Source organism: Rhincodon typus, chromosome 13, assembly GCF_021869965.1.
Source record: "Rhincodon typus isolate 14 chromosome 13, sRhiTyp1.1, whole genome shotgun sequence".
NCBI lineage: Eukaryota > Metazoa > Chordata > Chondrichthyes > Orectolobiformes > Rhincodontidae > Rhincodon > Rhincodon typus.
The window spans coordinates 70,181,402-70,209,006 of NC_063344.1; positions in this window are offsets into that span (position 1 = coordinate 70,181,402).

The window sequence follows — 27,605 nt, forward strand, 5'->3', positions numbered from 1 at the left end:
AATCCCCTATCGCCCAGTCCCCAACCCTCACCCCTGTCAATCTCCTATCCCCCAGTCCCCAACCCTCACCTCTGTCAATCCTCCATCACTCAGTCCCCAACCCTTATCCCTGTCAATCCCCCACCACCCAGACCCCAGCCCTCACCCCTGCTAAATCATCAACCATATTTCTCCACCTTTTCATACCTTTTCTGACCCCCGTGCCACCTCACGCTCCCTCTGGAAGGTCCTTACCCTAGGATCTGGGTGCTTTGCACACTCCAATATTGCATTCATCATCCAGTAAGCTTCACAAGTGGATGCTATCAGTTATTTAACTGTGGAGTGCATGGCAATCCCACCCTCACCTCCTCCCATTCATAGATGTGCACTTACCAGCAACAGCCATTGAATAATGAACCACAGTTTGAACTTTAAACAGTTTTTAACTCTTACCTTGACCCAGGATGAGAGATGTCAGATGTACTGTCACAAATTACTGATCAGACCATCCCATTTGACCCTTCCTACTGACCAATCCCCACTATTCCCTACCTGCATCTACCCATCACCATCCCACCTACTTTTCCCAGCCTCAATCATCCTCCCTCCCGCTTCCTTGAGTTGACACAACCTGTCCATTTTCCTCCCAACCTACCCACCCTACCTTTTCCACTGACCAATCCCCCACTATCCCCTACCTGCATTCACCCATCACCATCCCACCTACCTTCTCCAGCCCCACTCCTCCTCACTCTATTTATGTCCCAGCTCCTTTGCCTCCCTCCAGTTCTGATGAAGGGTCCCGACCTGAAACGTCAACTTTCCTGTTCCTCTGATGCTGCCTGGCCTGCTGTGTTCCTCCAGCTTCACACTGTTGACTCTGGCATCTGCAGTCTGATCACAACTGGCATGGTTGAACAAAGAATCCCTCCAGGGTGGAAGCAGGCCATTCAGCCCATTGAGTCCACACTGGCCTTCCGAAGAATGACCCACCCAGATCCAGACCCCGTGTAATCCTGCATTTCCCATGGTTAACCCAGCCAGCGTGCACATCCCTGGACACTATGGGCAATTTAGCATGGCCAATCCACCTAAGCTGCACATCTTTGGACTGTGGGAGGAAACCCACACAGACACGGGGAGAATGTGCAAACTCCACACAGACAGTCACCTGAGGGTGGAATCAAACCTGGGTCCCTAGCGCTGTGAAGCAACAGTGATAGCCACTGTGTCACTGTGCCGCCCACATAATGATATTCACCAATGGCCATGGGTCGAGTTTGCAGACCCATTTTTGATAGTGGTCAAAGTTTCAAAGGAATAAATACTTACAATAGGTCATCATAACCTTCAATATTTCTGCAGAAATATATTAAAATAGTATTCCGTCTTTCCTCACCTTTCCAAATTTCATCCTGTACCAATGGAGAAAAGGGCATTTGAGTAGAATAGTTGTTTGCCTCTTTATTAATTCAACTTTAAATGAGAAAAGAAATGAATGCAGAATAGAGAAGGCTTGTGTGTTGAACAGGAGACCCACAGGGCAGTGAGAAAGGTTTTACAATTTCAAACACTCAGTTCAGAAGGCTCCAAAAAGGGGGTTATATCAAAAACAAAACAAGCCAGACATTCTTCGGCAACAAAAAAAAGTGATGCAAAAGAAAATCTGCAAAAGTCACCGCACAGAACCCAGGGCTTAACAAGAAGCTGATGCATGATAATCGCATGTAGTCTTTCAAATCTCACTCATGTTTGAACAGAATCCTCTAACAAATGGATCTTCAATACAGCCCAGATGGTTCTCCCCAGTTATTATTGTGAAGCTTTTTATTCACACATAATTGGACTTCACAGGTCATTTTGCATTTCAGACAGGGCCTTTTCAGAACTGCTGTCTTTCCATCTGAGCAAACAAGGAGAAACAAAGGTACCGGGAGGTGAATACTAATTGTGGCTGGGTCCTTCTCTCGTTCTTTCCCGGCTTTGTTTCTTTCCTTTACCACCGTTTTCTCCTTGAGTGCACAAATTCTGCAGATTTCTGCCAAGTGCCACGTTTATAATCAACTTGAAAGTGTCTCTGCCTACCAGAATCAAGCAATGGTGCACCTTGCACAGCCTCAAGTGTATGAAGTGTACATTTTCTTAACATTCTGTAAGCCGATGTTTCAAACAGAATTTGCTCAGTGTTTTCCACATGTCTGGGAAACATGTAAAAAGGGAGCTCAGCTGAGACAGGAATTGACAACTTCCAATAATGAAATCTAACTCTAGTTATGTTGATTGGCCAAACACTTTACTGCACCCAAGCAACCATCACTGCCACACACAAAGCATGGGAGAGAGATACAGCTGTAAAAGTAACAGTGTTGAATGGTGCCCACTGCTATTAATGCAAAAAATCAACCAGCAACTTGAGGAGATTTAGCAATAAAGGCATGAGTTGTGAATCTGCGGAAATTGCTGATCAGACAAATGGCATCTCATACATAATATTCCAACTATTTTGAAGAACCCCATAAATTTGATTCTGGCAACTGGGTATGGGTACCTTTGTAAAAACATGATTATTGTTAAGCCAATGACAATCAATCTGTATGAGTTGAGACATTTTAAAATCTAGAATTTCACATCTTTAAGTGCTAAATTGCTGTCAGTGATTTGAAAATATTACATTTAAAATTTGATTTTTTTTCTTTTCCTTTCCTTTTTTCACTTTCACTCCCTTATTTCTTTTCCTTTCCTTATTTTATGTCCCCCTGACACGACTTCACCTAATTTCTTATTTCATTAGCGTTCTGTTTCATTCTCAATCCTTTAATCTCATTCATTCAGATAGATTCTCAGTCACATTGGTCCTAAAGGTTTTCAATACCCTGTTACACACACCATCCTATTATTGACTTCTAGCAAGTTATGTTGTAAGATGATTTCCAGCTAAAGGTTGCAGGAGACAGTCTGATCAATAGGGAACGCCAAAAGATATGCTCCATCCCAGCAAGGCCTGGCCTGGTTATGGGATTTGCCCAGTGCTAAATTGTTTTTTTTCAGATCCCCAATTTACTTATTCCCTACTCAAGGCCATTCAAGACAACACCAACATTTATAACCTATCCATAATTTCCTAACTGAGTGACTATGTGGGCCAGACTAGCCCAAATTTGGTAGCCCAATGGCATTTAGCCTCCACTGAAGGACATTACTGAAGTGAGGGTGTTATCACTTAATAGGGTCTGAAGGAATAAGTGATGTATATATTAATGAAGAGTTAATTGAGTTTGAATTGGTTGTATAAATATGGGGAGCTAATAATTGGTGATGTGTGAGTTTTATGAAGTGTACCTAACTAAAATAAAACTCTCACATAAGTATGTGGACTTGGAGTCTGTTTAAAAGTTATCTTTTGGAGTATAATAAAGGGATGGGGGGGAGGTTACTACAAGAATCCAATAGTTTCATTGTCACCATTACTGACACTAGTTTTTTAATATCAGTATTATTTATTAACTGAATATATTTTGTTGTTATCCCAGCTGATCGTAATATTGGACAATTTAGATCCCAGAAGGAAATCTGGCTTCATAGATCATTTTTTAATTGATGCAGTTGGTTATCATGGTGATTAGTCATTAAAAGGAGGTCTCAAATGCTCTTTAATGACCCAACATAAGTTTATTACACAGAAAAAGGAAAAAAAAACGAAGCTACATGTGGGAGATAGTTAGAAAAATTTTAACACAAACATCGAAGCAAGGTTTCAACTGTTTTCCAGCACCATCCATTACAGAGATTGAATTCCAGAAGAGTATTATACCATATCAGCGTTTAAAATCTTTGCCTCAAGGACTTTTTCTGTTTCTTTCCCTTGGATTGTTTAGACAGCATTGTTATGATTCCTTTCCAAATCCACTGGCATGAATTTTTCATAATTCTGATATTCTAAACTTTCTCAGTTTTAACAACTTGAAGATTTCTCTCCAAACTTTCCCTCTCGGAAACTCCATAGACTAGAGACCACTTCTGCTGAGGTGACTGGTTCCCACGAACTGATCCGAAAAATTTGATTCTCTTGCTAGGAGAAAAATAAACTTGTTCTTTTCTGAGGTGAACTCTAGCTTCTTCTGAATTAAAAGCTTAAACTTTTTGTTCTGAAGTTAAAACAAAACTAATTGCTGTAATGTGTATCCTCTACCTGTTGTAAATCTTTGGAGGGTCAGCGTGTACTTGATGGACTGAATTACATGTTTTCAGATTGTGAGGATTCTATGATTCTGTTTAAATCAAGTATCTCACAGAACTGACTCAAACTGCTTTCTTTTAGCAATCCAAAAACATATACTATACATAATACACCTATATCACAGCTTCTTAACCCAGCCGGATAGAATTTGAACTCAGGCCTCAAGTCATTAGTGCAGGCCCACTGAATTATTATACCAGTAATATAACCATTCCTTTATCAATATAAAGTCCTGCACTACTGGGATGATTTCTGTGAAGGACCCCTGCACCTTCTGTAAGTTATTGAAATCCTTTCTAAAGTTTAGTGCTCAGAAACATTACTCAGACTCATAACTCGTGATAAACATTTATCACCGTGTGTTCTTCCACTTTATTCTAGGCTTTCCTTCCAGCAGGCTATTTGTAGCTGATGCTTCCCATAACGTAAGAACTAGATGTGGGTAATCTTTCAATCCCTGCAGGGTGGAAGCAGGCCATTCAGTCCATCAAGGCTACATAGTCCTTCCGAAGAGCATCGTACCCAGTAATGTGATATCAAAAGATTCAACACAGGTTTATTATAGGGCCTGATATATACAAATGCTACAGTCACTGGCACTTCAGTGTCTGGGCTAACATTAAGCTATTTGGTTACAAAAGGTAGCAAGCCTTTACCAACATGTCATGCTTTAAGTGAACCGTATTAAGATGGAATCTGAGAACTAGATGTCATCAAGTCACATGATATGACATTGTGAGTTTAAAGGTATATCGCATATTAACAGTAAAATATAACACTTCTTTTTCAGACAGTATATGTTAATAAAGCAAAGGATTTTATGTGTATTCAGGAGCCATTCCAACTTGTTTTTGCCATGTTCAAAAGATTTTTTATGCGCACACCTTGATCTCTCTGCTTCTGTTGTTATGACCAAGTCTGGAAAGGTGAATAAATTCCTTTCTTCTCACTCTTGAGGTTGCTTATAACAGCATTTGAATTGTTAGTGATGTGATTTCTCAATTCATTACGTGCTGGACCATGTGGAAAGACATATCCGGAGAGTTCCCTTGAATGACTTAAATTAAGGAGTCGGTTTTATTGTAAACTTACCCAAATAAAGTTTGAAACCTACTAAAAAGTCAAAACCTATCCCAAACCCTGTGCCGTACATAAACTGAACAGACTGGCCAAGACTTTTGATCCAGTCCTTCAGAGTACCCTATGCACTCTCATCCTGTGTACTTGCCACGTAAGAGACTTCTACTGCCTTCCAAAGACACACAAAGCCAACACACCCGGATGTCTCATCGTATCAGGTAATGGGACCCAGTGTGAGAACCTCTCTGGCTATGTTAAGGACATTTTGAAACCCATTGCACAGGGAACCCCAGCTTCTATCGTGACACTGCAGATTTCTTACAGAAACTCAGCACCCACAGACCGGCCAAATAAGGAATATTCCTCGTCACAGTAGATGTTTCGGCACTCTACACCAGCATCCTCCACGATGACGGCATCACCGCAACAGCCTCAGTACTCAATACCATCAACTGCCAGTTTCCAGATGCCATCGTACAACTCCTCCGCTTCATCCTCGACCACAACGTCTTCACCTTTGACAACCAGTTCCTTATCCAGACACACGGAACAGCCATAGGGACCAGATTTGCTCCCCAGTGTGCCAACATTTTCATGCACAGGTTCAGACAAGACTTCTTTGCTGCACAGAACCTCTGACCAAGGCTACACACCAGACACATTGACGACATTTTCTTCCTTTGGACTCATGGCAAGGAATCACTGAAACAACTATTTAGCGATATAACAAACTTCACCCCACCATCAGACTTACCATGGACTGTTCTTTAGAATCAGCCTCATTCTTGGACATACGCATCTCCGTCAGGGATGGACACCTCAGCACCTCGCTCTATCGCAAGCCCATGGATAATCTTACAATGCTGCACTTCTCTAGCTTCCTCCTGAAACATATTAAAACAGCCATCCCCTATGGACAAGCCCTATGCATACACAGGATCTGTTCGGATGAGGAGGAATGCGATAGATACCTGAAAGTGTTGAAGGACACCCTCATAAGAACAGGATATGATGCTCAACTCATCAATCGCCAGTTCCAACATTATCAGTGAAAAACTGTAATGACATCCTCAGAAGACAGACACAAGATACATCGAATAGCATACCCTTCATCGTCCAATACTTCCTGGGAGCAGAGAAACTACGCCATGTTCTATGCAGTCTTCAACACATTGTCGATCAAGATGAGCACCTCGCCAAGATCTTCCCAACACCTCAACTTCTCACCTTCAAACAACTGCCAAACCTTAAACAGACCATTGTTCACAGCAAACCATCCAGCCTTCAGGTCAACATCGAACACAACACCATACAACCCTGTCATGGTAACCTCTGCAAGACATGTCAGATTATCGACATGGACTCTACCATCACACATGGGAACACCACCCACCACACACACAGCAGACACTCATGTGACTTGGTCAACTCTGTCCATCTCATACACTGCAGGTAAGGATGCCCCGATGCAGGCCATATTGGCGAAACCAAGTAGATGCTATGACAATGGATGAATGGACACCGCACAACCATCACCGTACAGGAATGCTTCCTCCGAATGGGGGAGCACTTCAGTGGTCAAGGACATTAGGCCTTGGATCTTCCTCCAAGGTGGACTTCGGGCTACACAACAATGCAGAGTCGCTCAGCAGAGGCTGATAGCCAAGTTTGGTACCCATGAGGATGGCTTCAACCGGGATCTTTGGTTCATGTCGCACTACAGGTGACCCCACCACACTATACACTCTTACACACACACTCTCTCACACATACACAGATCCTCTCTCATGCACACAATCTCGCTCATACACACACACACATGCACTCACTCGCTCTCTCCCTCACACACACACACACACACACACACACACACACACAGATCCTCTCTCATGCACACAATCTCTCTTACACACACACACACTCACTTTCTCACTCCCTCACATGCACACACACATGCACTCACTCTCTCTCTCCCTCACATGCACACACACATGCACTCACTCTCTCTCTTCCTCACACACACTCACACACACACACGCACTCATGCACTCACTCTCTCACTCCCTCACATGCACACACACATGCACTCACTCTCTCTCTCCCTCACACACATACACGCACACTCACACACACACACACAGATCCTCTCTCATGCACACAATCTCTCTCACACACACATGCACTCACTCTGTCTCTCCCTCACACGCACACACACACACACATGCACTCATGCACTCACTCTCTCACACGCACACACATATGCGCTCACTCTCTCTCTCCCTCACACACACGCGCACACACACACTCAAGCACTCATTCTCTCACTCCCTCACACGCACACCGCACACACATGCACTCACTCTCTCTCTCTCACACACGCACACACACACACACGCACACTCATACACGCACACTCACACAGATCCTCTCTCATACACACAATCTCACACATACGCATGCGCACACACACGCACTCACGCATTCTCTCACTCTCTCTCTCTCCCTCACACACACACATGCACACACATGTGAATCTACGGGGTGAATTTGTATTTGCAGATACATTTTATTTTGTTCAATAAACACACAAATTATAGACAGTCAGGCAATGTGGCATTTTATAAATTCCTACTTTAGAAATAAAACCAGTCTGACTCCAAACTAAAACACAGATTCTAAACAAGGCCTCACACCTAACATGCATTGTCTGACCTAAAATATCACCTCTTCTTTACATTGATAAAACCTTTAGTTCTCTCAGGACCGTGACTTGAAAGGAATTCAGGGATTTACATATATATATTAATCAATTAAAACCTTCTAACTGATTAAAGATTTAACAGAATCTTAGGTTTGTTTGATACTTCCTCATCAATGGTGTGACCCTTTGATCTTTTACTTATAAATTCTGTGTCTGATACTACCTCCCTCACTAACACCTGGAGGAGGAGTGACGCTCCGAAAGCTTGTGTTTTCAAATAAATCTGTTGGACTATAACCTGGTGTCGTGTGATTTCTGACCTTGTCCACCCCAGTCCAACGCTGGCATCTCTACATCATACATGAACACACTAGTATGTAAAATAGAAAAGGTTATAGGCCAGAGAAAGCAGAGATCAAAAATAGTTAAAACCCACAAGAAAAATTAATTGTGCATTCTAACGTTCCTTTGGAGACCTATGATGTTGTGATCCATGTAATCTAGTTGTTTTTCTGGAACCAGTCTCTTTTAAAGTACAGTCAGTCCTTTTTAGTGTGGATGCTACATTACACATTTTAAAAAAAAATCTCAGCTTCTGTGATATATTTCCCTTGTAACAGAGATAGGGTCCAACTGGAAAAAACACTGTTGATGGAGATCTATTTTAATTTATCCTGCAGGCCATGTTGATGTTGCCCACCCCATGACAAAGTGATAAGTTTATAACATTGGCTTTACACAGGAGTGTGTTTCAGTTATATTAACAAAGGAATTTTGTCAAAACTATCAATGTGCCATTGAGGGAATCTTCAGTACCCTATAGAATAATGAATTTTGGTAGATTTTCTTTGTCTTTGGTAGTTTGTGCAGATGAGATAGTCATTGTTTATTGACAATTGGCTTTTATTCCAGGCAGTTCAAGCAATGACAAGTGTGAAATTCTGCAGAGGAACTGTCCAAACATCTCTCCTATCAATCCACACCTGAGGTTTTTGGAAACTTGTCTTACCTTGTAGGTTAGGTGAATTCTGTGCCTTTTCAAAATACAACATTCTGGTTCATTTTCAAGTGTCCTCTTTCAGACAAAAGTCGCATATTTTAAAATAGTTAATAGAGTTAGAATAATATATCAGATATACCTTTTGGCACTGCAGGCAAAAGGAGCAGAGATACTAAGAGGACAGAATTGTAACATTCCCTGTGTCTATGAAAAATATCTATTAACTATTACTTTCTGTTTTTTGTCCCTGAGCCAGTCTCATATTTAGCCAGCCCATCCTCCTCATTTGATAGTCTTCAATTTTGCTGACAAATCTATTTTCTGATCCTCAATCAAACATCAATTGAAAGCTTGTGTACACAATACCATTGCACTACTCCTCACAAAGTCTCTTCCTACTTCATCGAGCACCTCAACCAAGTTAGTCAAATGTGATGCACATTTAAGAAATAAATTCTGGCTGGCATTTACATTCATGTATTTTTGATTTTCAAACACACTCCCTTGATAAGGTGGGGTGTTAGCTGACGACTGCACAATGTTCAATTCCTTTGGCAGCTCCTTAGATACTGAAACATGCTTTCTTGCAGCATGCTCTGGGCAGCAGTAAGACTGATGCTGATAATCAACAAGTAATATTGTGTAGACATGGGAGCAGATTCCTGCTTTGCGTGCAGGGGCCTGGAGTTCCTGCTGGATGGGGTAATAGACAGGCAGGACTTCCTCTTACCCCACGATCAGCACAAGAGGCCAGAGCCCCAGACCATGTCAGTCTGGTCTGATGTTGCCACCTAGGCCACTGAAGTTTTAGCTCTGGAGGAGTGCCCAGTGCTGTAGGAAGAAGATCAATGACCTTCCCTACTCAGGTAACAGAAATGCCACCATCTTCTCTCTGCTACCTCACCCTCACTCTGTTTCTGCTGCTGCATCCACCTCCCAACAAGGCTCATGCTCTACCACTCTCACTGCTGCCACAACATCTTCCCTCACTCGTTGTCACCCACCACTAACCCTACGTTTCCTCTATCATGCCTAGTCACTTGCTTGGGACACTTCCTCACCAGCCCCAACTATCCATGTGCCAGCATTTGTATTTTCCTTAATACCTGACTCTCTCTCATACCAAGATACAGCAGCCCCTAATAGGGCAGAAAGACTCAAGACAGGTGTTGGGTTATCAACATTCAGCCTCTCACCGTTTATGTGGAGACCACCCAGACTCAGACTGCCCTGAGTGGCTGACTGTGTCTAAGCTCCTGAACCGATATCAGAGGATGCCCTGACTTACTGTGCCAGGGCCCCCTGAACAAAGGTTATCCCTGTTGACATGACTGAGGCCTGTTGACAATGGTGACAAGCTTCCTGGCAATGTATCTGCGGTAAATGGCAAGGCAAGAAAAAAATGATATAACTGTGCTATCTCTGGCTGAGGGAAACTGGAAATGCAAGGCAAGGATGCTGTGAGCATGCAGGTAGGCTCAGAGTGAGAGGGCTCTATGACAGTGAGTGAGGAGCCCAGAAGGGTCTGGGTGAGATGCTCTTTGGGGGAGTCGGTGTGGACTTGTTGGGCTGAATGGCCTGTTTCCACACTGTAGGGAGTCTATGAAAAAGGAAGTGAGATACAGCCAGGTGCAGTCCCTGAGCTGGGTGTGTGTCCCTGAGCACACAGTGTCCTTGCTGCAGCATTACAATGGGAGTTACTGGGCCAGCCCGAGGGACTGCACTGAAGAGCAGAAAGATGCTGCCAGCAGATTGGAGATGTTCCGTGAGGATTCATGGAGGCTGGAATATGCTGGATGCTTTATTCCATGGATGTAGGGAACATGTGGCTGGTGCTCATGGAGAGTACCCTGAGACGTTGGTGCCTGGTGTCCAATATGGAGATCGCTCGGAGCAAATGGCATGTTGAATTTGACAGGCACCCACTCTGATTTCTTTCGCGTTTTCTTGATGTCTATCATGTTTGCTGGTTTGGTAAGATTCGAAACAAAATATTAATGGGTTATGATGGGACATTAACAAAGCTTTTAACAAGCAATAATCCTCTTAATCTGCAACTGAAACCCACTACATCTGTTGTCAAAAGTATAAAAGGTGGAGTGGAATGCTCCTGACAATGAGACAGGCTCTGTCAGATGTTCCATTTGATTCTGCCACAAATTGTGCTGTAGCCCACAAAACTCAGGCCCATAGAAGATTCTGCCCATTATAATTTCAGAAATGTTTAAGCAGTCCAAAGATGTGCAGGTTTGGTAGATTGGCCAGGTTAAATTGATCATAGTGTCCAGAGATGTGCAGGCAAGATGGATGAGCCATGGGAAATGCAGGGTTATGGGAAAGGGTAGAGAGGGGGTGGGTCTTGGTCAGAAGGTTGGTGTGGACTCCATGGGCTGAATGGCCTGTTTCCACATTGTAGGGATTCTACAATTCTATGACTGTCCCCTATTCAATGGATTGATGCTTCCCTCCTTTTAAATAGGGTGTCCGATTGAACATCTACTATCTATCTGATACCTTTTCCGTTTTCAAGAAGGAATGGAAAATTGAGGGCAAAGTTTCTGCTTATCAACTTTTATTTCCTCAGAAAAACAGGGTGAGTTCCATCTAGGTGTTTTTTTACTCCAACAAATCAGCCTTATCCTTTCCATTGCCAAATGCATTGAGAAAAGGGTACATTAGGTGCCAGATAAATATTTGACATCAGCTCAATGGAACAGCATGAACTAAGTGATCCATTTGCCTTTGCTAAATTGAAACTTATTATCATAGAATATTTAAAAGACATTCATTCACAAGATGTGGGCATTGTCAGTTAGGCTGCCATTTATTGTCCTCCCTGATTACCCAGAGGGCAGTTGAGAGTCATTGCTAAGAGTCTGCAATATATGTAGCCAGACAGTGAGGGTGGTAGATTTCTTCTCCTAAAGGATATTAGTGAACCAGATGGGTTTTTATGGCAATCAATAGTTATTGAACGATCACCATCAGATGACCTATTTATTTGAATTTCTAACTGGATTTAAATTTCACTATTCAAGTTTCAGGTCCAGTGGCCCTTCTTCAGAAAAATCCTCAACCCAGTTCAGAGGTTAGAATCGCAACAGTGTGGAAACAGGCTGTTTGGCCCATTGCGTCTGCACCGAACCTCTGAAGGCATTGCACCAAATCACAGCCGCTACACTACCCCCATGCCCACAAACTCACATTCACAACAGATAACCAAATTAGCTGCACATCACTGGACATTATGGGCAATTTAGCGCGTCTGAACCTCGTCTGAACATCTTTGAACTGTGGGAGGAAACCCACGCAGACACAGGAAGAGTGTGCAAACTCCACACAGACAGTTGCCCAAGGGTGGGATAGACCCTGGGTACTTGGTGCTGTGAGGCAGAGGTGCTAACCACTGAACCACCATGATATCTTCTGCATCCTTGGGTATAATCATTGCAACAATACCTCATTGAATGAGATTGTCAGCTATTGTCTGAGAAACACAAATTCAATGATTGGCAAGCTCATCCACAGGCTTTGGAGTCAGCATCTCAATTGTCTCAAAATAAAAATTTACCAGGCAGTCGTATGGCATATGGCCGTGAGGAATGGAGAACTTCAAGGCTGGGGAGTAAAGGGACAATGGAAATCAATCAGTAATGTCAATGATGATGTAACTGTGGCATACAGCACTCAGTCAGGGAGAAAGCCTCGGATGGAGACTGCTGCTGAAAGCAATAGAGATGTACATAGCATGAATAACAAGTTGGTGGTATCTTATGTGACCATTTCTAAATTAGTGTTAGATTACAGTAGATACGACCAGCATGACTGTGAAGCAGACTGGGAGGAGTGTGCAGTGTATCAGCATCGCTGTGAAGCAGACTGGGAGGAGTGTGCAGTGGGTCAGCATCATTACGAAGCAGACTGGAACGAGTGTGGTACAGTTAGCATCACTGAGAAGCAGACTGGGAGGAATGTGCAGTGAATCAGCATCGCTGTGAAGCAGACTGGGAGGAGTGTACAGTGGATCAGCATTGCTGTGAAGCAGACTGGGAGGAGTGTGTAGTGGATCAGCATCACTGTGCAGCAGACTGGGAGGAGTGTGCAGTGGATCAGCATCGCTGTGAAGCAGACTGGGAGGAGTGTGCAGTGGATCAGCATCGCTTAAGCAGACTAGGAAGAGTGTGCAGTGGATCCAGCATCGCTGTGAAGCAGACTTGGAGGAGTGTGCAGTGGATCAGCTGTGAAGCAGACTGGGAGGAGTCTGGTACAGTCATCATCACAGTGAAACAGAATGGTAGGAGTGTGCTACAGTAAACATTGCTGTGAAGCAGACTGGGAGGAGTGTGCTACAGTCAGCATCACTGTGAAGCAGACTCGGAGGAGCATGCAGGGGGTCAGCATCGCTATGAAGAAGACTGGGAGGAGTATGCAGTGAATCAGAATTGCTGGGCGGCTCAGTGGATAGTGCTGCTGCATCACAGTGCCAGGGACCCGGGTTCAATTCCACCTTCGGGCAACTGTCTGTGTGGATTTTGCACATTCTCCCCGTATTTGTGTGGGTTTCCTCCCTCAGTCCAAAGATGTGCAGGCTAGGTGGATTGGCTGTGCTAAATTGCCCGTAGTTTTAAGGGATGTATAGCTTAGGTTGCTTATAGGGGGATGGGTCTGGGTGGGATGCTCCAATGGTCAGTGTGGACGTATTGGACTGAAGGGTCTGTTTCCACACTGTAGCGATTCTATGATTCACACTGGTAAGAGCGTGCTACAGTTAGCATCGCCATGAAGCAGACTGGGAGAAGTGTGAAGTGGATCAGCATCGCTGTGCAGCAGACTGGGAGGAGTGTGCAGTGGATCAGCATCGCTGTGAAACAGAATGAGTAGACTGTTCTTTTTTTTATTATTTCTTTATTCACTATGACCTGAGGACAAGTAAGCAAAAGGTGTGAATTGAACAAGTTCAAATTTTAAGGAACACTGGATGCTGGAGGATGTGAAAGAGAGAGAGAGAACCTTTATAATGATGACCCTTGCCATATCTGGAGGTTTTTGAGAGAAATTTCACATTGGAAGTGAAAACAATCGCTGCCTACCTGTTGTACCTTCTAATATGTTCAAAAGAATAGATTAGATTGTGACAGAGGTAAATAACAAGAGCTCCTTTTGCCTAGTTTATGGAGATTTGCTCAGTGAGTACAGTATTCTGTGAGTTAATTTGTTAACTATATTTAAAAAGAGAATAAAATGCAATTACAATAAAGCCACTGGCCTGTTATTATATCATTAATGCTGATGCTATTAATTTAATTTTGTTACTGATAGCTTGAACAGTAAAACCAAGAAATTAAAACTAAAATTAGAATTGAAAATTACAAATTAAAATTTCCCACGTTTTAAAAAAAACACAACTCCAAGTCAGCGGTATAGATTACTTTTATATAAAAGTAATGAGGAAGGTAGCTGTTAGTGTTTAAAAATAGGAAGTGATTAATTTTAATTGGAATTATAATTACATTCAGCATTTGTAGTTTATCAGTCCCCAACCTAAGTTTTCAGTATCTGAAATTGGATTACGTGAGTTAGGAATTGAGAAAGTTGGCTGAAGAACCCAGATAAATGGCTTCACCAAGATAGACTCCAACGGCACAACCATCAAAAGAATCAGGAAGGATAAGTGTCGCTTCAGTTTAAACATTGAGCTGAAAAGAACATTGGTGTTGACCTGAGAGTCTACTGATTATGGTGAGCTGTTATGCACTTCAGTGAAGTCTCCCCTGAATCATCTTAATTCTCAATTTACTCTGGCTGGTTCCTGTAATTTTATGCTGCTAACCTTTTTATTTACCTAATAGAAGGGTTTAAAATTGGTAAGGAGGTGAATAGGTTGTCTCTATTTAAAAAGGCATCAGGGCCAGATGCAATGCATTCAAACCGTACTGAGAGAAATTTCAGTATTTCCCGATCTCCCTTAGGCATAGGGGTGGTGCCAGAGTGAACCAAAAATGGAATTGTTACACGCTTGTTCACCAAAATTGGGAAAGATAAGCCAGCAAATAAAACCATTCAGATTAATCTTTATGGTCAGGAAACTCACAGAAACCATAATTCAGAAAACAAAACTAAACGTCACTCGGCTAACTTCAGGTCTATTAAGGAAAGCTAACATGGATTTGTTAAGGGCAAATTGTTAATCTAACTTGCTTGATCTCATATTTAATTGTTCTGTGTTTGATTTATGTGAGCTTGATTACCATTGATGTTCACTGTGTTTGATTGGTTAAACCAAATTATGGACATGGAAAAATAAGTACATTTGTAGAAAGAGCCTGAAGTGAGAGCTAGAAGCACAAATTAAACATTCTAAAACATTGTAATTAAAACTTGCTGTGCACATGAAAACGACCAACATCTCTGTACAGATCCAAATTATAAAACATAATGGTTTCTTTTGTCAATTACCTGAAATCTGTGTCCAGTCACCCATTCTTTTCTCCAATGGAAACAGTTTTTCCCCATCTACTTGGTTCAGACCCCTCATGATTTTTGAACATAGTTATCAAATCTCCTCTCAACCTTCTCTTCTCTAAAGAGAACAATCCCAGGTTCTCCAATCAAACATGTCACTGGAAACATTTTTGTGAATCTTTTCTGTTCTATCCCTTGTGCCCTCATTTCTTTCCTAAATTGTGGTGCCCAGAACTGGACACAGCACTCCAGCTTAAAGGAAGTGACCAAACTCTACCCATTACTCCAGATGTGGCCTCACCAACACTCTCTATTCAATAGTAGTAGTAAAATGTTCCAATTTTTATGTTTAATTCACCTTTGAAATAAATAATAATGCTCCAGTTGGCTTCTTAATCATTTGCTGTACTTGCATGTACTGGGACACCCAAACCCATCTGTACCCCTGAGTTCTGTAATCTCTCTTGATTTAAATAATACGTTACTTCTTACTAAAGTGGTCATGTTCACATGTTCTTACATTATACTCCATCTGCAAACTTATTGCCACTCATCTATTCTATCTCTGTCTCTTTGCAGACTCCTAAGTCCTCTCCACAACTTACTTTCCTACCTATCTGTATGTCATCAGCAAATTTGCTAACTTTAATATGTAAACCCCAGACCATGAGCTCTTACTTTTCCAGTAATCTTCAATGTGGCAACTTGCCAAATACCTTCTAGAAATCCAAGTACAGTGCAAACACATGTTCCCCTTTATGCATACTGCTCGTTACTTCCTCAAAGAACTCCATGAAGCATGATTTTCCTTTCCCGAAACCATATTGACTCTGCCGAAGGTATTGAGATCTTTCAAGTGGCCTACTATAATCTCCTTAATAATAAATTCCAGTGTTTTCCCTGTGATAGATGTTAAGCTAATACGCTTGATTTTTCCGCTTTCAGGTTCCCTCCTTTCTACATTATCCTCCTCACAGTTCATAGTATTCCCAAATTTTGTATCATCTGCAAATTTAGGAGTATCCTATGTAACAAGGTCTAGGATTGGAATACATCTGCGTGGTTCAGCCTTTACTTAAATTGTGAAGGACCTTCTGAGTCTAATGTTGTGTCAGATCTTGAAACAGTATGCTTTATTTTGGATAACCTTTAGTTATTTTTAAAATCACTTGTACTTGCATTGATCCATGAGGCAGCTTGAACCTCAGTTCAACTAAATTATTGTTACAAAAATACCACTGCAGTGAAAGGTTTATATGAAGAGCTAGGCGACTGAAAGGAATGAACATTGTGTCTGATCAGTAATTGAAGGTCTAAATTGAACTTGAATCTTCTAGTCACATCAACAGATGATGTGTTTAGTTTCTCATGTCTAAATGAAAGCAAATGTAACTTGAGCTTATCTTTAACTTTTTTTCTTTGGAAATAATGTTACATTGTAGTGGTTTCCTTCTGGTGGTGCTCTTCGTAATCCCAATTACTAGTGTGTTAGAAATATCAGCAGTTTCCATATGACAGAGGTTGGTGGCTAATACTTGTCTTTCTATTGCACCATTTTCACTGAACAGTAGAGATTACATAGGGAAATTGATCCATTAGCTATCGCATCCCAGTTGTACAAATTCTAATATTTGACTGACATTGGATTAAAAAGCTTTCAAATTTGAATGGCTTTGGTTCCATCCACTTCGTCAACCTGCATTGTTATGATTAATTGGAGTGGGGGGATCCATTAATTTTATCATTGTGCCACTCCTCTTCTGGTCTCAAGAAACTTTGAATTTAAAAAGAGTGCTGATAGTGTCGGTTACGTATCAAAGTTTACATAGCTCAGCAGCAGGAACATGTCGATCAGGTTCCTTAAGTTAGCACATGCAGGATTAATTTATTGCAAATGAAAATTAACTCAAGTAAGGATGCAAAGATCATTCATAAAAGGTTTAAAATGTGCAAATAAATGCGAGAGGCACATTTCTTCTAATTTCTCCAACCACTTCAAAGACCTCTCTGTGTGCAGCAATTGCTGGAGAACCTGGAAATGAATGTATTGGCACAGTGCTGACATGTTGGTCAGTATGCATGTGATAGTCTCTGAAACCTTGTAGGCTCAATCACTCCAGTCAAGCCACTTATGGGCCTCTGCAAATACAACATTTTTACTTCTTTAGCCAGTCTGTTTTGCTTGGCAAAGTGTTATATTAAAAAAAATCCAGGTAATGACATAAGTTAATATTTTAGACAACACATTTACATAATAACATATATTTCATATTAGAGTACAAGTTGATGAGTACAGTACAATGACCATTTCAACTATATGAAGGGGCAAAGTATAATCAAGATCATAATGAACATTGCAGAATGCCCAAGGACAGGTCAGGAAGGCATGCCAGGGTACAGTGGAGGAGGCAACAGCTTCTTTGCCTCAATGTGCATTTTTTAATGGTGATGCATTAATGACAGTGTTAGGTGGGTGGTTAATAATAAAGTACTCACTATGAAGACAGACTTTCATATTTTTCATAAAGAATAAGTAACTTTACACAAAATCAGGTTGCTAGCCCAGTTGACATTTTGTTTTATTTGGTCAAGGGATGGTGGAGAAGACAGGGACATATTTAACAGTGTTTAATTGCTATCCTTAATTCTCCTTGAGAGGCTGATGATGAGCTGTTTTCTGGAACCACTGCTGTCCTGTGGGTTAAGTATACCCACAGTGCTATCAGGAAGGCTGTTCCAAGTCATGAATTCCACATCAGGATTAGTGTGTGACTTGGAGGAGAACTTATAGGTCATCCCATCCATTTGCTATCATTGACCTTCTGGATAACAGAGATTGCAGGTTCTGAAGGAGGCTTGGTTCCTTACTACAGTTCATCTAACAGATGTTAGTTGTTAGTTCATATGTTAGATGCTAGTTCAGATATTAGTTATGTTAGTTATGTTAGTTAATATGTTAGTTAAAATGTTAGTTCAGATGTTAGTTGATCTAACTGCTGTTGTTGTTGCGTGTAGGTAGTGGATGGTGTGAATATTTGTGCCAACCAAACGGGCTTCTTGCACTAGATGATACCAAACATTTTGGAAGTTGTTGGAGCTGCATTCACGCATTTGCCTGAATGAGAATTCCATCACATTCTTGACTTTTATCTTCCTAGATATGGACTGGCTTTGGGGAGTCAAATGGAGATTAACTAACTAATTGCAGAATTCCCAGTGATGATGTGCTCCTGTAGCTCTCGTATATGACTAGTCAATTTCAGTTTCTGGGCAATGGTAACCCCCAAGATGTCGATCGGAAGGGTTTCAGGGATGTTGAATGTCAATGGGTAATTCTATTCTGTTGGAGATGGTCATTGTGTCATATTTCTGTGACACAAATGTTCCTTGTGGTTTACTAATCCAGATCTGGATCTTGCACAGTTCTTGCTGCCTGTAGATATACTTCAGCATCCAAAAATATGGCCCAGGATGTATAAAACAATCGGAAAGTGCAGTGCAACCACTTTACTGTACTGGTATCTTTAATACAGAGAGGAAAGTAGGAGACCATTTCCTTAAACTGGAAGGAGGAGAATGAACTTCCAGTTTTGAAAATGTCCACAGCCTAATCCATTTAGCCTGAAGAAAGCCAGTGCTGACTGCCTGCCTAGCTGCTGTCATCACAGTGGACAGTTAAGGGTCAGCCACATTAATGTGCAGCGGTGGTGGGGATACAGTCAGAGTCACATCTGGAACTGAGTTTTAATACATTCCAGAATAGAGGCAGGCACCCACTTCCTCCAGATACTGATGGAGCTGATGACAGACAGAACACAGTAGTTATAGGATCTCTGCAGCTACACTCCTTGTATGGGAACAAGCATCACTCCATGTTTTCTACAGCACCAGGCAACTGCTTGGATAAAATGTGGGTGCATTGGACTGACAGCATTGGTTCAGCTCTCACTAACATTCCAATCACCCGAAAAAATTATTACTTGGACAAACTTTCTGAAGGCAGCCATTTGTCGGAATGTAGGAGAGAAGGTATGAAAGCTCTGGGGAAATATTTGGGTAAGGAATAAGTGTCCTGATTTCTTTAAAGGAACCTAGCTCCAACGTTTTTTCCAGTTCAGCTGCCAGGTTCCACAGTTTGCCAAACTTGTTTGATTAGATGCCTCTCTCTTTAACCAACAGAGAGGCAACTCTGACAGCTGCTCGGAGGCGTGGACCTTGAACGGGGACATACAGCAGCTTCAATTAGTCACACTTTGAGATGTGGGCAGCACAGTTCGTTAATTCAGAGTTCGAAGCTGTGACTGACAAAAGAGTTCCGCCTCCTTTTGTTTTTGCTCTTTTCTCCAACTATTCAGATGTGGGAATATTTTCTCTATGGAACCCCATCTGGGCAAAGCTGTAGCATTCTCAAAGTGAATGTCGTCATGAATGAATATATCCGGAGAAAGCAAACAATCTACTGGGATTCACTTGGAGGGACAAAGTCAACAAATAGAGAAGTTTATATTAAATTTATATAGAAACTGCTTGGTCTTAATCTGATTTTTAAAAATGATATTGCCTCCATACAAGAGGTCGCTTTAAGGGAATATGGGCTGGAAAATAGTTGTTTAGACTACAATGGGAAGACTGTAAGAGATCTTTAAAATTATGGAAGAGTTTAACAGGCTGTGCACAATGTTTCCACATGTGAGACTATCCCAACTTCAGGGACTTCAGGCTGGGGAATGCTGAGGAAGTCAGAATTATAAAGGTGAATAGCATCAGTGCTTTTAAGGGGAAAAGAGAGAACCACATGTCAGAAGAATGAAAAGTTCTGCTGATGGGCTGAGTAGAAGGAGGATGGGAGGGGAATTTGGAGCATTGCCGTCCAGGGATAAATAGCCTATTTCAGATTGATCACTCGTTCTTAAATAAGATAACAGTGTAGAGCTGGAGGAACACAACAGGCCAGGCAACATCAGAGGAGCAAGAAAGCTGACGTTTTGGGTCGGGACTGAAGAAGGGTCCCGATCCAAAATGCCAGCTTTCCAGCTCCCCTGATGCTGCCTGGCCTGCTGTGTTCCTCCAGCTCCACACTGTGTTATCTCAGACTCCAGCATCGGCAGTTCTTACTATCACTCATTCTTAAAGTTGTGTTTGATCAGTCATTTATTTATTTTGATTTACTCAGGGAAAGTGGGCATTGCTGTCTGGATCAATGTTAATTGGTCATCCCTAATTTCCCTGGAGAAGGTGTTGGTGAGCTGCATGCTTGAACTGCCACAGTCCTTAAAGTGAAGGGATGCTCACAGGGAGGGAGCTCAAGCATTTTGACACAATGAAAGGGAAGCAATAGTGATATACTTCCTAGGGTAAGATTCCAAGTGAGTGACGTGGAAGGGAATTTTGTAGGTAGTGGAATTTCCATGCTTTCCTGCTCCTCTGATGCTGCTTGGCCTGTTGTGTTCATCCAGCTCTACACCTTGTTATCTCAGATTCTCCAGCATCAGCAGTTCCTACTATTTCTGGGATTTCAATGCGTCTGCTTGCCTTGTCCTTCTAGGTGGTAGAGGTCACGCATTTGAAAAGAGCTTCTTTGGGAGACTTGGTAGATTACTGCAGTGCACCTTAGTTGTGGTAAATACAGCTACCAGTACAAGTCAGTGGTGGAGAGAGAGATCATTTCCAGTGCTGAATGGTGAACCATCCAGGTGAGGTGTTTTGTGGTGTCAAGTTTCTTGAGTTTTGTTGGACTTGCCTCCATCCAGGTAAGCAGGGAGTATTCCATCGCATTCCTGACTTGAGCATTGCAGATGGTGGATGGGCTCTGGGGACTGACAACATGAGTTACTTACCACCTGTTGTTGCAGCCAAATTATTTACATGGCTAACAGATCAAGTTTCTGGCCCAAAAACCTTCAACACAATCAGTGATAAGAAACTCAATGTTGCGGTTGAAAGTTGAGATATATAATGATTAGATTTTCTCTTGGTGAAGAGAGTTATTGCCTGACATTTGTGTATGTGAATGTTACTTGCCACTTATCGCCACAAGCCTGGATATTGCTCCAGATCTTGTTGCATTTCAACATGGACTGCTTCAGTATCTGAGGAGTCACTAATTATGTAATCATCGGCAAACATCCCCACTTCTGACCTTATGGTGGAGGGAAGATGTTTGATGAAGCAGCTGATGTTTATTGGGCCAAAGACATTGTCCTGAGGAACTCCTGCAGCGACATCCAGTAACTGAGATGGCTGACATCTAACAATCACAACCACTTTGCTATGTGCCAGGTATGACTTCACCCAGCAGAGATTTTGCCTCCTGATTTCTAGTGATTTATGTTTTAGCCACATTGGCTCAACTGCTGTTTTGGTGTCAAGAGCAGTTACCCTCCCCTCACCCCTAGAATTTAGTTCTTTTGTCCATGTCTAGTCCAGGCGATAGTGAGTTCTGGAGCTCAATGACCCCAGGCAAAGCCAAAACCCAGTGAGTAGGTTCTTGCTGAGTAACAGCTACTTGATGGTTCTGTCAACAACATCCACAACAAAGTTCCATCACTTTGCTGATGATTGAAAGTTGACTGATGGGATGGTAATTTGTCAGATTGGATTGGCTCTCCTTTTTGTAGATGGCACATGCCTGAGCAAATTTGCATGTAGTCCGGGCTAGATTGCAGCATGGCTGGTGCAGTTTAGCGAGAATGTGGATTGTTCAGGAGCACCAGTCTTCAGTATTACAGGTAGACAAACAGGAGGCTGGAAGAACACAGCAGGCCAGGCAGCATCTGGAGGAAAGGAGCAGTCAATGTTTCGGATATTACCCTTTTTCAGGACTGGATGTGGGGATGGGGGGAGCTGCAGATAAATTTGAGTGGGGGAAGGGATGGAGGCAGAATGGTGGTGGTAGGTGGACACTGGTGGTAGGTACGACCTGGTTGGTCAATGGGAAGGATGAATCCATTTGATCGATGGAAGGGAGGGTCAGAAGGTGGAATGGAAGGGAGGAGGTGAGGCTGGAAGGGGAGGCGGGGGATGGGTGGCAAGGTTATTTGAAATTGGAGAACTGGAGCAGTTCATCGACTTTGCCCACAACTTCCACCATGCCCTCAAACTCACTCGGTCTATCTCAGACACCTCCCTCCCCTTTCTTGACCTCTCCGTTTCTGGTCCTTTTGACAGCTTACGTACCAACGTTTACGAGAAACCCACAGACTCTCATAGCTACCGCGACTACACCTACTCCCACCCTGTATCCTGCAAAAGCTCCATCCTGTGTTCCCAATTTCTCTATCTCCATCGCATCTGCTCTGATGAGGAAACGTTTCACTCCCAAGCATCACGGATGTCTGCCGTTTTCAAACAATGGTCTTTTGCCCCCTCTGTCATACAGACATCCCTGCACCGCGCCTCCTCCATTCCCCACTCCACAGCTCTTAACCACCACCCCCCCCAAACATAATAAAGATAGGGTCCCCCTTGTCCTCACTTTCCATCCAACCAGCTTCCGCATCCAACGTATCATCCTCAAACACTTCTGCCAACTCCAATTAGACCCAAACACCCGGAACATCTTTCACTTCCCACACCTCTCTGCCTTCCGTAAGGACCATTCCCTTCCCCACTCCTTAGTTCGCACTACACTCCCCACCAACCACTCCAACTCGCCAGGTACCTTCCCCTGTAACCATAAAAGATGCAACACCTGCCCACACACCACCTCCCTCACCACCATTCAGGGCTCTAAATGGCCTTTCCAGGTGAGACAGAGCCTCACCTAATCTTCTCCAAACTAGTCTATTGCATCCAGTGCTCCCAATGTGGTCTTCTCTACGTCGGTGAGACCAAACATAGACTAGGTGACTGTTTTGCTGAGTATCTTCTCCTGGCCTGTACCAGCCAACCTAACCTCCTGGTCACCACCCATTTCAAATCCATGCCCCACTCCCCCTCTGACATGTCTGTTTTCGGCCTTCTCCAGTGTCGCAGTGACTCGGGACGCAAATTTGAAGAACAACATCTTATTTTCCACCTGGGCACCCCAAACCCGGAGGACTTAACATTGAGTTCTCCAATTTCAAATAACCTTGCCACCCATCCCCTGCGTCCCCTTCCAGCCCCACCTCCTCCCTTCCATTCCACTTTCTGACCCTCACTTCCAGCCACCAACCGGATTCATCCTTCCCATCAACCGACCAGGTTGTACCAACTACCAGTGTCCACCTATCACCACCATTCCGCCTCCACCCCTGCCCCTCTCCACTTTATCTGCAGCTCCCCCTACCCCCACATCCGGTCCTGAAGAAGGGTAATACCCAAAATGTTGACTGCTCCTTTCCTCCAGATGCTGCCTGGCCTGCTGTGTTCTTCCAGCCTCCTGTCTGTCTACCTTGGATTCCAGCATCTACAGTTTGTTTGTCTCTAATTCAGTATTACAAGTATCTGGTCACTCACTTGTAAAGATCTCTCTGACCACTTGCTCTCCCGGGTATTTCTGATCATTCTTTTCCTGCAGGTGTGAGTGGCTTATCATTCTTACAGGTGTCTCTGTATAGTAGGTTTGTCTGATAAATATCTGATCACTCATTCATGAAGTGCATCAGATTAAGGGTGGCATGGTGGCTCAGTGGTTAGCACTGGTATCTCCCAGTGCCAGGGGCCTGGGTTCAATTCTACCCTTGGGTGACTGTCTGTGTGGAGTTTGCACATTCTCCCCGTGTCTGCATGGGTTTCCTCCCACAGTCTAAAGATGTGCAGGCTGGGTGGATTGGCCATGCAAAATTGCCCATACTGTTCACTGCTGTATAAATTAGGTAGGTTACAGGGGATAGGTCTGGGTGGGAAGCCCTGAGGGTCAGTGTGTACTTGTTGGGAGAAAGGGCCTGTTTCCACACTGTAGGGTTTCTAAGATCTCTTGTTTCAGGAGGTGACAGTGACTCTTACAGGTATGTTTCTGTTGAATGGCTCTGATCACTTGCTTATTGACCACTCAGTTCCTGTATATATCCTCATTTCAGGGATTTTCTAATCATTTAGTCCTGTAGATGGGGCTGATCAGTCTTCAATACAGATTTGGCAGTTCATCTTGGCTGTAACCGGCGGTCAGTATTGATTATTACACTGGCCATTTATTTTTGTATTTGATCACTCAATTTAACAATTCTTCCTGTTAAATAATCACTCGTTCTTGAATTTGGGCATCAAGTAGGGGAACCAAGGGCCTAGTGGTATTATTGCTGAACTGCTAATCCAGAGACCCAGATAATGTTCTGGGGACATGGGTTCGAATCCCGCCACGGCAGATGGTGGAACTTGAATTCAATAAATATCTGGAATTAAGAATCTAATGAAGACCGTGAATCCATTGCTGATTGTCAGGGAAAAAAAAACCCACCTGGCTCACTAATGTCCTGCAGGGAAGGAAACTGCCATCCTTACCTGGTCTGGCCTATATGTGACTCCAGACCCACTGCAATGTGGTTGACTCTTAACTGCCCTCTGGGCAATTAGGGCTGGGCAATAAATACTGCCTTGCCAGTGATGCCCTCATCCATGAATGAGTAAAAACAAAGCAATATTTATAGATCATACCTACTAGCTTTAGGAAGCTAGATTTTTGGTCTCTTTCTTGACCCACCATTGTCCCTGCTGATTAGGTTTCTTATTCTTTGCAGATGTTTGATGGATCTGAGTGACCTGTTGGGCCATTTATATGAGCAGCTAACAGCTATGTTGAAGGTACATATGGTTCAAATTTTGTAACCAGTGGAAATTGCCTTCCCAGCCGTGCATTATTGAAACAGTTGGTTTTATTTTCTGTGATAATTTGACATGTTCTATTGGCTTCCACCGATACTGGCATTTTATTTCCTGAATTGTAAAAGTGTTTTCAAATTCTTAAATTGCCAATAGCCGTGATAAGTTGCTGCTGTGCATTTTGCAGTTGCTGGAAACAAAGAGCCTATGTGGGCTCTTTCACCTTTACTGCAGTTCACTTCCATGGCAGCAATTTTGAGAATTCTAGACTTTTTGTGAACTTGCAGCCAGGCTGGCTTCCTGAAATAGCACAGTTAATTTCGGTAATTTCATTTACGTTTTATGATTGCCATTTAGGACCTAACCTTAAGGAACGTACACTTGAGTGCCCTAGCCAGTATCCAATAGCAGTCGAGCCTCAGAGAAACCCAAGGATAAGTGCTGCTTTGCCTTTGGGCCAATGGGATTAGACTTGGCCCACAATGCATACAGGGGCACTCCCGCTCCAGAGCCTCCTTAGGAATTCCTTTGGGAATTGAATATTAGTTTCCAGAACATGCTTGGAGCAAGTTGTTCTAATGTGTCTTTAGTCCCAAGTTGTGTGTCTTTATTTTTCACTTTTTCCTTGTTTTTGAAGCTATAAAAGTGTTGAGGATAGAGAAAACTTTGCTCTGGTGAAAGGGAGGCAGTAACCTAGTGATGGTGTCATTGGATTTGTAATTCAGAGGGCCCAGGTTCATGTTTTGGGGGCATGGGTTTGAATCCCACTACGGCAGCTGGTGAAGTTTGAGTTCAATTAAAGAAAAACACAGGAATTAAAACAAACTCACTGGCGACAATACCTATTGTTGTAAAATAAAACCTGGTTGGCTAATTTAATTTTGGGAAGGAAATAGAATCCGTAGAATCCCTACAGTGTGGAAACAGGCCCTTCGGCCCAACAAGTCCACACCGAACCTCGAAGCATCCCACCCAGACCCATCCCCCTATAACCCACCTAATCTACACCTCCCTGAACACTACGGGCAATTTAGCGTGGCCAATCCACCTAATTTGCACATCTTTGGACTGTGGGAGGAAACCGGAGCACCCGGAGGAAACCCACGCAGACACGGGGAGAATGTGCAAACTCCACACAGACAATCGCCCGAGGCTGGAATCGAACCTGGGTCCCTGGCGCTGTGAGGCAGCAAGTGCTAACCACCGTCCTTACCTGGACCTGGCCTACATGTGACTGCACACTCTCAGCAATGAGGCCTAACCGGTGGTGCAGGCATGCCCTGAATTAATAATAAGAAATACCAATTTGTAGATGTGGTCATCCTGCAGATTAACAGTCTGGAGGGAAAGAGGAAATAGGTGAATAATGAAAAAAAACAGCATCTTGCTCTCCAAGCAGTTCTTACAAACTGATGGGAGCAATGGTTTATCTGGGAATGCAGCAGAGACCAAGTTCATATCACCATTGCTCACCTGTACAGGTATGAACACGAAAGACTGGAAGACATCTGTGATAAGGAATTCAATATTCAGGGAAGCATTTAGGTGTTGCTGTGGCCACAAGAGTGAATCCAGAATACTGTGTTGCTTTCCTGTTGCCAGGGTAAAGGATATCACTGAGGGTGAACAGCTAGTGGTCACGGTACACATCAATAGAGCAACGTGGGTAGAAAGAGGGCAGCGGTCCTGCAATCAGAATTTAGGGACACATGTAGGAAATTGGCAGAAGGAGCTCAGTAGTAATAATCTCCAGATTATTCCTAGTAACAAGTGCAAATGTATACACAAATAGGTGAATATGCATGGTTGGAAAGTTGGGGCAGAGGAAGGAGAGACACCTGGAGACTCCTGAAACATTAAGGGCCAGCTTTAGGGTAGATTGGATATTTACGGATGGAGAAGAATTTCCTAGGAGGGTGATTTGCTAGCACATTTGGGAGGGTTTAAACTAACTTTGCTGTTGTGTGGACTTCAGTAGATAATCCTAGACAGGAAGATGAACATCAATACTGGGAGAGTCAGATAGCACTAGAGTAGGAAATAATGATATATTATGTGGGTTCAGAGTCAGTGAGAAAATAAAAACAAAGTCTAAGTTGGGGTTACATGTATGTAAATTCACAGAATGAGGTAAATACAATTGGTGACCACAGAACCATGGTACAGGGAGGCATTGGAGGGGAGATAGAAAAGAGAAATGTAGTTGCTGTCAGGGATAGGATAGTCAGGGGAGCAGGCACTGTTCTCTGTGGCCAGGATTGAGTGTTTTGAAGGTTGTGTTGCATCCCTGATGCCTGGGTTCAGGATATCTCATCTGGCAGAGGAACTTGGAGTGGGTGGGAGTTGTCGTAGTCCACAAAGATACAAACGATATAGGTAGAAAGAGGGAAGGAGTTCTGCTG